General features: G+C 48.9%; 1 long non-coding RNA gene across 2 annotated transcripts; it reads left to right on the forward strand.

Moving 5' to 3' along the window:
• Positions 1-3,137: 3,137 nt before the first annotated feature.
• On the forward strand, positions 3,138-10,325 carry LOC146755221 (uncharacterized). Of its 2 annotated transcripts, XR_014938304.1 has the most exons (5): positions 3,138-3,324; positions 4,730-4,817; positions 6,481-6,552; positions 6,993-7,147; positions 9,984-10,325. It is a non-coding gene; the product is annotated as an uncharacterized LOC146755221 (long non-coding RNA). The 2 variants fall into 2 exon arrangements; XR_014938305.1 differs by lacking the exon at positions 4,730-4,817.
• The last annotated feature ends 1,255 nt before the right edge of the window (positions 10,326-11,580 follow it).

Genomic DNA, 11,580 nt, shown 5'->3' on the forward strand with positions numbered 1-11,580 from the left:
GATGTCACTTTTCTAGTGTCCTTCAATTCCGTGTCCGCATTTTCCTAAAAGTAAAAGAATTTGGAGGTAACCAGCCGCAGTGAAGTGAGCGATTTCAGTGCCTGTTTCTGATGGTGGCAATGAGTTCAGAGGTCATACTTAATTGACGATTCCTGTTTCCATTCTGACAAAGGCTGTAGTTGCAGCTGACTTCCTGAGGCTGCCATACGTGGTGGTGATGCAGCCTTGGGCTTCTTGGGGATTTGCATGACTCCCACCTTTCCTTTCTGTGTCTTGCAGGTCAGCTGGTGCTGGAAGCAGCCGGTATCTGAGCAGGAATGAAGGTGAGTGCAGGAGCAGCTGCTGAGGGGAGGAAGGAAGTCCATGCTAATGAGCTCTGGAGCATCTGCAGGTACGGTACCAAAGGAGGCAGCAGTGATGCAGGGGGCTCCCCAGCAGGAAGCTGGCTGATCCAAATGCTTGCTGAGAGTTTGGAAGCCCAAACCCTTATGGTCTCTGTAAGGGTGGCTAATAAAAAGATGTTAACCAAGATGGTGGTAAATAGTCAAAGGTTGTTAGCAAAGGAAAACTCACCAATGTCAATGTTTTGACCAGAAAGCTGAGGCAGTCTCAACTGGGGAGCAATCTCCAAGAGATGCTGCCTCAGTGGTGGTCAGCCTTTAAATGAGGTCTCAGAGGAGGTGGAGTCGAGGTCCACCCCTTCTGTGAGCACAGCTCCATTACTCTCACCTGTGCTCCCGCAGCTGACCCAACACTTGCCTCAGCTGATTAATCAGAGGTTCAAGGTGTGATTTCCCATACAATCTCTAAGCTGAAGGCAGCATCTCCTTGATCTGATGGTGGTGTGCCTGAGTGAGGGAGTGATCCAAGCTGGATGCAGAAGAGTCATCTTGATTTCTCTCCTATTTTACTTCAGATGACACCTATTGGGTGTTGGTTTCTTAAAATTTGGATCTAGGAGGTGGCCTCTCCCTTTGCTTCTGGTGAAAGCTGCAGCAGGAGTAGAAGACAAAGAGGTTTTCTTGGTGGCAGCAACACCAATTATTTGATTCAAATGTAGAACTGTGATGAAAATGCTGAAGAACAGATCTGCCTCAAAGACATGCTTGATCATATAAGGAATGAGCATGTGATCCAAGACAGCCAGCGTGGCTTTAGCAGAGGAGGGCCATGCCTAACCAATCTGGTGCTCTTCTATGATGGAGTGACGGCATTTGTGGACAAAAGGAAGGTAACAGATTTCATTGACCTGGACTTGAGCGAGATCTTTGACATGGCCCTCCACCACATCCTTATCTCTAAACTGGAGGGATGTGGATTTGACAGGTGGACCACCTGGTGGATAAGGGATTGGTTGAAAGGCCACAGACAGAGGGTGGTGATTCATGGTTCTGTGTCCAGGTGGAGGCCGATAACAAGTGGTGTCATCCAGGAGTCTGTCTTGGGACCAGTGCTTTTTAACATGGTTATCAGTGACACCAATGATGCAATGGAGTGCACCCTCTGCTGTTTGCTGAGTGGTGCGGCTGATGCAGTGGAAGGAAGGGATGCCATTCAGAGGGAGCTCAACCGAGAGGTTGGCCTAGGTGAATCTAATGAGGTTCAAGACAGCAAAGTGCAAGGTTTTGCACTTGGGCTGGAGGAATCCCAGGCATCTGTACAGCCTGGGAGGAGCAGTCCTTAAGAGAAGCCCCGCAGAGAAGGACCTGGGGGTCCTGGTGGATGAAAAACAGAACGTGAGCCATCAGCGTGCTCTTGCAGCTCAGAGACCAAATGGTCCCCTGGGCTCCATCAGAAGAGGGGATGGCCAGCAGGGACAGGGAGGCGATTGATCTTCATGATCCTTGAGGTCCCTTCCAACCCGGGCCATTCTATGATTCTGTGATTACACTCACTGACAGAAATAACGGCAGCTGTACAGAAGCTGGATATATTTTGGGACAGTTCTTGTAACCAGCTGATTTTAAGACCTTGCCCAAGTCGTGAGTCTTAATTGCATGTCAGAAGAAAGCTGGGAAAGTGGTTATTGCTCATTCTTTCTCATTTGCTGATTCTTTCTTTAGTGTTCCTTTTCCAAAGGAGATTCTGGTGATGGAAGCAGTTGAAGAAAGAACCAAAGCAGCTCTTGCCAAGAGTGCTTGAAGTCCCTGTGGAGAGAAACAAAGAACTTGGGCTTCCTCTGGGATGCTCCCCACCATGTCTCAGGAAGGAGACCAACTGCTGTTCCACTTTCTGCTCTGTGTGTGGAAAGGTACGTCTGGGTTTCTTCTGCTTGTTTTTTCTTTCTTTTTCTGGCTTTGAAGGAGAAGGGGTGGAGCAAGGGGAGACCCACTGGTCATTTGTTACCTCAAGAACAGGATGGATTTTACATTCATTGTGAAAAACCTGGGCTAGTAGCATGGGCATGTTTCAGGCTGGACTCTTCTTTTGCTGCTTGGTTTCCTTTTGGCTACAGGGAGACAGCTGTCTAAAGGTGTGTTTTCAAACCCACTCTCCAAAACCATGTTTCATTGTTGCAGGTGGTTCAGTGTGCTCTTGCAGTGCAGATGCTGTAGTTTGCTGTAGAATCTGAATGGTTTCTGTTCCTAGGAGAGGACTGGGAGGAGGTAGTGAGAAGAGAATTCAATGCCTGAGGTGTATCTTAGTGAGAAATGTTGGCATGAGGTGCTGAAAGTCTTGAGCTGTCAAAGGCCAGTGAGGCTCAGACTCCTTAACCTGCTGGAGCAGGGTGGAAGCAAGGAGTGGGCACTGCCGTCCCACAAGCGGCACTTGGTTCTGGTCTTCCAGGTCTGTGCTGGCCTGGATTTCTTCTGAGAATTTTGTTGGAGCTGCTTGGAGTAGTGAAGGGTGGGGAAGAAGTGCTGCTCAAGAGCTAAGGCTCGGCTTGATCATTTTGGATGGATTTAACCATGGTATCTGAAGACATAGTTTCCATCAGAATGATCCCAGCATTGTGCAAGTGTCTCAGCTGAAGCCCCTGAGCAGATGTGTGAGACCACCCGCCTCCTCCAGATGAGCCATAGGAAAGCTGACTGTGCCCAGCAATTACAGCTTCTGCAGATTGAATGTGCTTCCAAGTGTTTTCCTTAGTGATCAATCATGTCCCAGCACTGTGATATTCCATCTCTGTCACAATCTGGAGCATCTCTGCAAACCTTGGGTGCTCATTCCCACCAGAGTTTCTTCCTTTCTCTCTTTAGAATCAGTGTGGTGCAGTTCCCTGTGTTTGTGAGCAGCAGCCAGCAGGCTGCAAGAGATCCAATGGCAGCTTTCAGCACACAGAGGGATGTGATGGGGACAGACTGTCCTTACCGCCATGCATAAGTGAGTTTTTACCGTCCTCTCTCAAGAAGTATGAAAGAATAGAGTTTGAATGATACTTGTGAGCAGGTGCTGTGCTGTAGGGGATGTCAGGTAACCATTCCTATGGGGGTGCGGGAAGGAGCAGTGAAAGTGATGTATTAGTTTGTGTTTTGGCTGTTAAAGAGGAGTTCCATTTCTGGAAGCAAAACTATGGGCTAAGATGGAAAACAGAAGGGAGAAGGCTGATACCTGGATAGTGGGCTGAGCTTTGGTGACTGCAGCCATTTGCAGTAGAAGTTTTGCTGTTTTGCACAGTGGGGTTCAGAATGGGAGCTGATGATGAATGGGAGCTGCTCGAGGGACAGACTTCCATGTACAAGTTCCAGTGCCTCAATGACTTTCTTGTAGCGAGGAACCCCAAACTGAACATAAGACTTGAGGCGCAGCCTCCCCAGTGTTGAGTCCAAGGGGATGATTACCTCTCTGCTCCTGCTGGCCACACTATTTCTTAGACAGGCCAGGATGCCGTGGGCCTTCTTGGCCATCTGGGCACACTGTTGGCTCATGTTCAGCTGAGCATCGACCAACAGCCCCAGGTCCATTTCCTCTGCACAGTCCTGCAGCCACTCAGCCCCAGGCCTATAGCGCTGCATGGGGTTATTGTGGCCAAAGTGCAGGACCTGGCACTTGGCCTGGGTGTACCACATCCCATTCACCTCAGCCCAGTGAGGTTGATCCAGCTTATCTAGATCCCTCTGAAGGGGCCTCCCTTCCCTCAGGCAGATCAACACCACCTCCCAGTCAAAAGACAAAAAGAGAAGAAAGCAGAAATGAAGAAGGCTTCTCTGAGAGCTGCCCCTGCACCTGCAGAGGTGAGTCCTTGTTATGGACAGACACAGCTCTTGTTGTCAGGGCCTCCATCTGTGAGACATGAATGAGACTGTAAAATCCTGAGGGAAGTGGTGTCCTGGTTCTGTACTTGCTTTTTTCCTTTGCAGTTTTTGAAGTGTTGCACAAAATGAAGGAGAAATCTCTAAAGCAGGTGGTCGGGATGCTGGCATGGTGATGTTACTTAGTAATTAGTGCTATTATTTTGTAGTATATTAATAGTTTGCTAATAAACAAAAAACAAGGGGGGGAGGAAGGCGTTCTGATAACAGAGGATGCTGAGAAGGCAGAAACACTGAATGCCTTCTTTGCTTCTGTCTTTAGTGAAAAGGCTCTCCCTCAGAAATCCCAGACCCTGGAGGTTAATGAGAGAGTCTGGACAATAGGAGATTTCTCTTTAGTCAGGGAAGAGGTGGTCTGTGATTGCCTAGGAAACATTAATGTCCATAAATACATGGGATGGGTGCATGGGGTGCATCCACGGGTGCTGAGAGAACTGGTGGAGGTCATTGCTGAGCTGCTCTCTGTAATCTTTCAGAGGTCTTGGAGAACTGGGGAGGTGCCTGAAGACTGGAGGATGACCAATGTCACTGCAGTCTTCAAAAAGGGCAAGAAGGAAGAGCCAGGTAATTATAGGCCAGTCAGCCTCACCTCTGTCCCAGGGAAGGTGATGGAACAGCTTGTGCTGGATGCCATCTCCAGAGAACTGGGTGATAAGGAGGTTATCAGGAGTACTCAGCATGGGTTCACCAAGGGGAGGTCGTGCTTGACCAACCTGGTGGCCTTTTATGAAGATGTCACTAGCTGGGTGGACGGGGCTAGAGTGGTAGATGTAGTCTACCTTGATTTCAGAAAGGTTTTTGATACTGTCCCCCACGACATCCTTATAACAAAGCTGAGGAAGTATGGGATAGATGAGTGGACAGTGAAGTGGGTCGTGAACTGTCTGACTGGCAGAGTGCAGAGGGTTGTCGTTGGCGGTGCTGAGAGGGGATTTGATCCAGGTTTATAAATACCTGAGGTGTGGGGGCCATAGTGGCACGGCTGGTCTCTTTTCAGTAGTGCGTGGGGACAGGACTAGGGGTAATGGGCTGAAACTTCTGCATAGGAAGTTCCACACAAATGTGTGCAAGAACCTCTTTACGGTGAGGCTGACGGAGCACTGGAACAGGCTGCCCAGGGAGGTGGTGGAGTCTCCTTCTCTGGAGATATTCAAGACCCGCCTGAACACCTACCTGTGCAACGTGGTGTAGGGAACCTGCCATGGCAGGGGGGTTGGACTCAATGATCACTAGAGGTCCCTTCCAACCCCTACAATTCTGTGATTCTGTTGGAAGGTGGGAATGCAAGAGAGAATATTGCGAGCAAAAGCTGTGGAGCGAGATAAATGGCATGAGAAAGCAAAGCTGAGAACTAAGGAAAGCTCCAGAAGAGAAAACAAAGTCCAGTAGGGCATATTTAGAGACAGGTGAAGCATCCATGAGTGCACTGAGGAGTACTAGGGTGCTCTGGAATGTCTCTTGGGCTCCCTACAGCACACATACTTGCTCTGGGGCATGTCTGGATGTCTGTAGAGCTAATTGTGGGGCCCTGAGAAACGTCTGGGGCACATTAGGGGGCACTGGCTTCCATGTGAGTGTTCCCAGGTTCCCAGAAGTCAACAGGGAAGCCTTTGGAGACCCGTTGGGAAGACTCAGTGGGGCCCTAGAGTGATGTAGCAGCTTGTGTTGGTTGCATCTGCTTGGCAGGGAAGCGATTTCCCTGGTGAGAGCTGAGTGACTGGAAGGTGATTTCCTTGGTTTAATTAATTTAATTACCTGGATTATAATTAAATAACACTGTTCAGCGTTCATTAAAGATATCTTTTTTTTCCAAAGTACTTCAGTTGTGCAGCTGTAGCAGCTTTGCTAAGATATATCGAGTTTATTCAAAATTCCAGTGATGCTCCTAAAGCACTTGAAGTGCATTTGAGGGGGGGAGTGACAAAAAAGCTCTGAGAGACACATCATCAGATCAGAACATTGGAACGGTAACTAATAGCAGAGATTCTGATAAGAATATTGAAGTTTTCAAATTACCTTTTCTTAAAGTTGTATTTCACCAAGTTTCATCAATGTGCACACTGAAGAGCTGACTTGCTATGTTTCTTTTTATAAAAAATCATGTGTTACAATTGAGAGCAGAAGTTATAGGATGGAACATTCTCCAAGTAAAGTGCAAAAGACATTTCTTCATAGTTCCAATTAATGTCTTATGTTTTGTTCAGACTCACTAAATGATGTATTTCAGGGTACATCATGTGGGAATATAAGAAGACTATTCAGAGCAGGAGCTGCAGAGCAAGATGAACGACATGAGAAGGTAAGGCTGGGAACCAAGGACACAGCTTTTGTGTCACTCAGCCACCTGTGGCAGAGGTCAGGATTTCTGCAGGGATGGGAAATCATCCCATCACTTAGTGCCTTACAAGGAGCTGAGAAGCTTTTCTTGCTCAAGTCCTGCTTCCAAGCTTAACCACCTACAATGAAGTAGATGTCACTTTGCTGGTGTCCTTCAATTCCGTGTCTGCATTTTCCCAAAATCAGGAGGTAACCAGCTGCAGTGAAGTGAGCGATTTCAGTGCCTGTTTCTGATGGTGGCAATGAGTTCAGAGGTCACAATTAACTGACGATTCCTGTTTCCATTCTGACAAAGTCTGTAGTTGCAGCTGACTTCCTGAGGCTGCCATACGTGGTGGTGATGCAGCCTTGGGCTTCTTGGGGATTTGCATGACTCCCACCTTTCCTTTCTGTGTCTTGCAGGTCAGCTGGTGCTGGAAGCAGCCGGTATCTGAGTAGGAATGAAGGTGAGTGCAGGAGCAGCTGCTGAGGGGAGGAAGGAAGTCCATGCTAATGAGCTCTGGAGCATCTGCGGGTCTGGTACCAGAGGAGGCAGCAGTGATGCTGGAGGGCACGTGGTGAGTGCGTGGACAGGGTGGCACAAACGCGTGCGTGTGCTGAGGAGTTGGGTTGCACACAGGTGCACACAAAGGGGTGTTTGTGGAAGGTGTAGGCACGTACGTGTTCCCAGGGGTGGTTTGCACACGTCTGTGAATACAAAGGAGGGCACACGATGCGGTGTGTGCATGGAGGTGTGCAAAGCAGGCAGGGTGGCACACGGGTGTGCATGTGCACATGGATAGGGGAAGGCTGGGGTTACAGGTTGACCTGTGCTGAGGTGAGTGGGGGCTCACGGTGTTGCTCAGTGGTAGATTTGTTTACACTGAGTGCTAACAGGAAACTCGCACACCCTTTTTGTTTCAGCTGTGCCAGCGCTGTGATCCCTTGCTGCTGGGATGTGCTGTTGGAAGGATGGTGTGCATGCCGAGCTCCCATCACTTCCAAGCCCTACAATTCTGTGATTCTGTGAATCAAGTGTAGAGCAAAAGGGATGTTTGGGCCAGGTGACTGTAAGAAGGCTGGCTGCTTTGGATGGTGGCAGCTGATGGAAACAGGTGCTCTGGGGACCGTTCAGCTTTTAACAGAAGACAGGGGTCCTGCAGGAAGAACGACTAGGTTCTCAAATGGCTTCAGACGTGCACACAGAGTACATCTGTCCTGCCGTGCCGTCTCTGCTTCTTTTTGATGAAAGCATTTTCATGACCACTTGTTGTGGCTGTTGCTTGTAGAAGGAGGAATGTTAGGTGCAGTTCTCACTGAGAACTTCTGCTAGGATTTCTGTGTAATTTGAATCATGAGTGTTAGCACAGTGAGTTGAAGGAGGGCCCCGGAAGCAAATTTGTTGCTGTTGAAGCACTGTGTGATGAGCAGGTGCGTGGTAAGACGTGCTGGCAGATGTTGAAGCCACTTTAAGATTGAGGTGAGAAGGAAAGGCGATGAAGGAGCTGATGGCAAAGAGCTTCCTTAGGAGGCTCAGTGCTTGCATGGGATTGTATCCGATCAACTTCTTGTGTGCTGGTGTCCATCTGTGGTTTGTGGAGCAGTTTTCATTCCAGGGTCTGTCTGGTAGGACTGTGGCTTGGGCCAGGCCAGGGCGAATCCAGTGTGCTTTACTCTCGTTCTTAGTGCTTGTTTTTGCTCAGGTGTCAATCCTCACAGAGCAAGGCCTGAGGGTGGGGTTTGCCGAGAAAGAGGACATGCAGGCCTTGTGTGACACCCACGGAGCTGCAGCGAGGCTGCATTGGTGTAAAACAAGGGAAATGCACAGAGATCTGAAGGTGGGTTTTGGGCTCGACTTATGCCAGAGGGGATGTGCATGCTCCTTTACAATGTGCGTTTTCTGCCTACTGTATGGCAGGTGGGCTTGGAAAGTTGTTTCCGTGTTTCTGTTGTTGGGAGAAGCAGATATCAACTCTTCTCTCTATTGAAAGATTTAACAAAAGAGCCTCTCCTTGCTTCTTAGTGTATGAATCACAGAATCATAGAATCACCAGGGTTGGGAAAGACCTAAAAGAACAGTCCAACCGTTCTCTTATTACCAATAGCTCCCAATAAACCACGTCCTTCAACACAACATCCAGTCATTCCTTGAACACCCCCAGGTGGGATGGCTCCACCACCTCCCTGGGCAGTCCATTCCAGTGCCTGGCCACCCTTTCTGAGAAGTAATATTTCCTAATGTCCAGCCTGAACCTCTCCTGCCGCAGCTTGAAACCATTCCCTCTAGTTCTATCAGTAATGACATGAGAGAAGAGGCCGACCCCCAGCTCACTGCAACCTCCCTTCAGGAAGTTTTAGAGAGCAATGAGGTCTCCCCTGAGCCACCTCTTCTCCAGGCTGGACATTCCCAGCTCCCGCAGCCTCTTCTCATATGGCTCCATTGTGCTCCAGACCCCTCACCAGCTTTGTTGCCCTTCTTTGAACACGTTCCAATGCCTCAGTGTCTTTTTTGCAGTGAGGGGCCACAAACTGGAAACAGAATTCGAGTTGTGGCATCACCAGTGCTGAGTACAGGGGGACAATCGCCTCTCTGCTCCTGCTGGCATCAGTGTTTCTGATACATACATTCTCATGTATGTAAGTGTCACATGTGTGACATCCTTTTTGATGGAGTTCCGTGACGGGAGTTCAGTGGATTTGAGAGCTGACTTGAAGCCTGTGGGCATCACCCAGGAGTTGGGGTGAGAGGATGAGGCGTAGGAACAGGAACCTCTTTGGTCGTTATTAACTCCCAACTTTTTGGTCAGGAATCTCTGTGTGTTTTTTTATCATGTAAAGAACAGAGTCATTGTGCAGCTTGTGAATGAATTGATTCACGCCTGCTGATTGGTGCTGTTCTCTACAGGGAGCTGCAGTGGAAATGGACACTTGTGGTCCACTGTCTGCCCCCCTCCCGCATGCCCAGATCAGCCAAGTTGTCAAGGCCTGGCTCTTGGTTGGTGAATTGTGCCAAGGTCAGAGAGTTGGATTTTCTGGGCTTTGAGACACGTCTTCCAGATGCACGTTGTGTTATTTCTGATGTGTTGACCTGTTGAGGTCCAGCCCCAAATGAGGATTCAAGTACTACCACCGCAGGAATGGTTTAGATTGGAATTGGAATGCAGAAGGCTGAAGCCAGCAGGAGCAGGGAATCCATCATCCAAGGGCTTGGTGCAGCTCTTCTTTGCTCAGTTGTGGAAGCATCGTAAAGTTGCTGGGCGGACAGGCATCACGTAGCCTGAGACTCAGCATGACTTGCAGCAAGTGGATGGGACGGTTGTGCTGTGTGTGTTATTCCATGACTGTCTTAGCCCTGCTCACTGACCTGCTCTTTCTCTCTCCTCTCCTCGCCCTCCACCCACTGCCTCGGTGCAGCTTTTGCTCTCATTTCATCCGAGCAAAGCGACAAGGAACTGCTGCAGATAGCTTGAGGTGATCTCACTGCCAGGTACGTGCCATGTTTTGTCCCCCCCGCATGGTTTTGCAGGCCGTGTGGCACCGTGTTTAGTAACACAGCCTCATGCAGCTTTGATGTGACCCTGGTCACGGGTGGGTTTCTCCACTGCCCTGCAGCTCAGCCCTCAGAAGGGCTGTCTCTCAGAATGGCCGCCCTAGACCCCGTCCCCATCTCTGCTGCCCTCCCCGTCCCTTCAGCCGTTCCCGGTTCGGGCCGGGCGACACCGGGCAGGTGGGTGAGCGGAGCGGGGCAAGATGGCGGCAGGGAGTGGGGTGTGAGGGGCAGGGCGGGGCCTAACGGGGGCGGGGGGCGGGGCTAAGGGGAGGGGAGAGCGGGGATTGGTGGGAGAGGGAGCCAATAGGAGGTAGAGAGGAGTTGGGCACAGGGTGATGTTAACACCCCTTTGTGACGTCATAATGCCCCTTTGTGATGTCATAATGCTTCTTTGTTACATCATAATGCCCCTTTGTGACATCATAATGCCCCCTTTGTGACGTCATAATGTCCCTTTGTGACGTCATAATGCCTCTTTGTGACGTCATAATGTCCTTTTCTGATGTCATAATGCCGCTTTGTGATGTCATAATGCTCCTTTGTGACGTCATAAAGCTCCTTTGTGACGTCGTAATGCCCCTTTGTGACATCATAATGTCCTTTTGTGACGTCATGAAGCTCCTTTGTGATGTCATAATGCTTCTTCGTGACGTCATAATGTCCCTTTCTGACGTCATAATGTCCTCTGTGACATCATAATGCGCCTTTTGACGTCATGATGCCCTTTGTGACATCATGAAGCTCCTTTGTGACATCATAATGCCCCTTTGTGACGTCATAATGTCAGTTTCGGATGTCATAATGCCCCTTTGTGATGTCATAATACCCCTTTGTGACGTCGCAGTGCTCCTTTGTGACGTCATAAAGCTCCTTTGTGACGTCGTAAAGCCCCTTTGTGACGTCATAAAGCTCTTTTGTGATGTCATAAAGCTCCTTTGTGACATCATAATGCCCCTTTGTGACATCATAATGGCTTTTGTGACATCATAAAGCTCCTTTGTGACGTCATAATGCCCCTTTGTGACATCATAATGTCCTTTTCTGATATCATAATGCCCCTTTGTGATGTCATAATACCCCTTTGTGACGTCATAATGCTCTTTGTGACGTCATAAAGCTCCTTTGTGATGTCATAATGCCCCTTTGTGACATCATAATGTTCTTTTGTGATGTTATAATGCCCCTTTGTGATGTCATAATGCTTCTTTGTTACATCATAATGCCCCTTTGTGACGTCATAATGTCCTTTTCTGATATCATAATGCCCCTTTGTGACGTCATAATGCCCCTTTTTAAAGTCATAATGCCCCTTTGTGACGTCATAATGCTTATTTGTGACGTCATAATGCCCCTTTGTGACATCATATCACCCCTTTGTGATGTCATACTACCCCATATGAAGTCCAGGCAGAGTCAAAACTTCTGGACCTGCACGAGGATCACTTTCAAGACAGTGGCTCT

The sequence above is a fragment of the Coturnix japonica genome, chromosome 35 (assembly GCF_054131305.1).
Source record: "Coturnix japonica strain WE chromosome 35, WE-NBRP24, whole genome shotgun sequence".
In the NCBI taxonomy this organism is placed as follows: domain Eukaryota; kingdom Metazoa; phylum Chordata; class Aves; order Galliformes; family Phasianidae; genus Coturnix; species Coturnix japonica.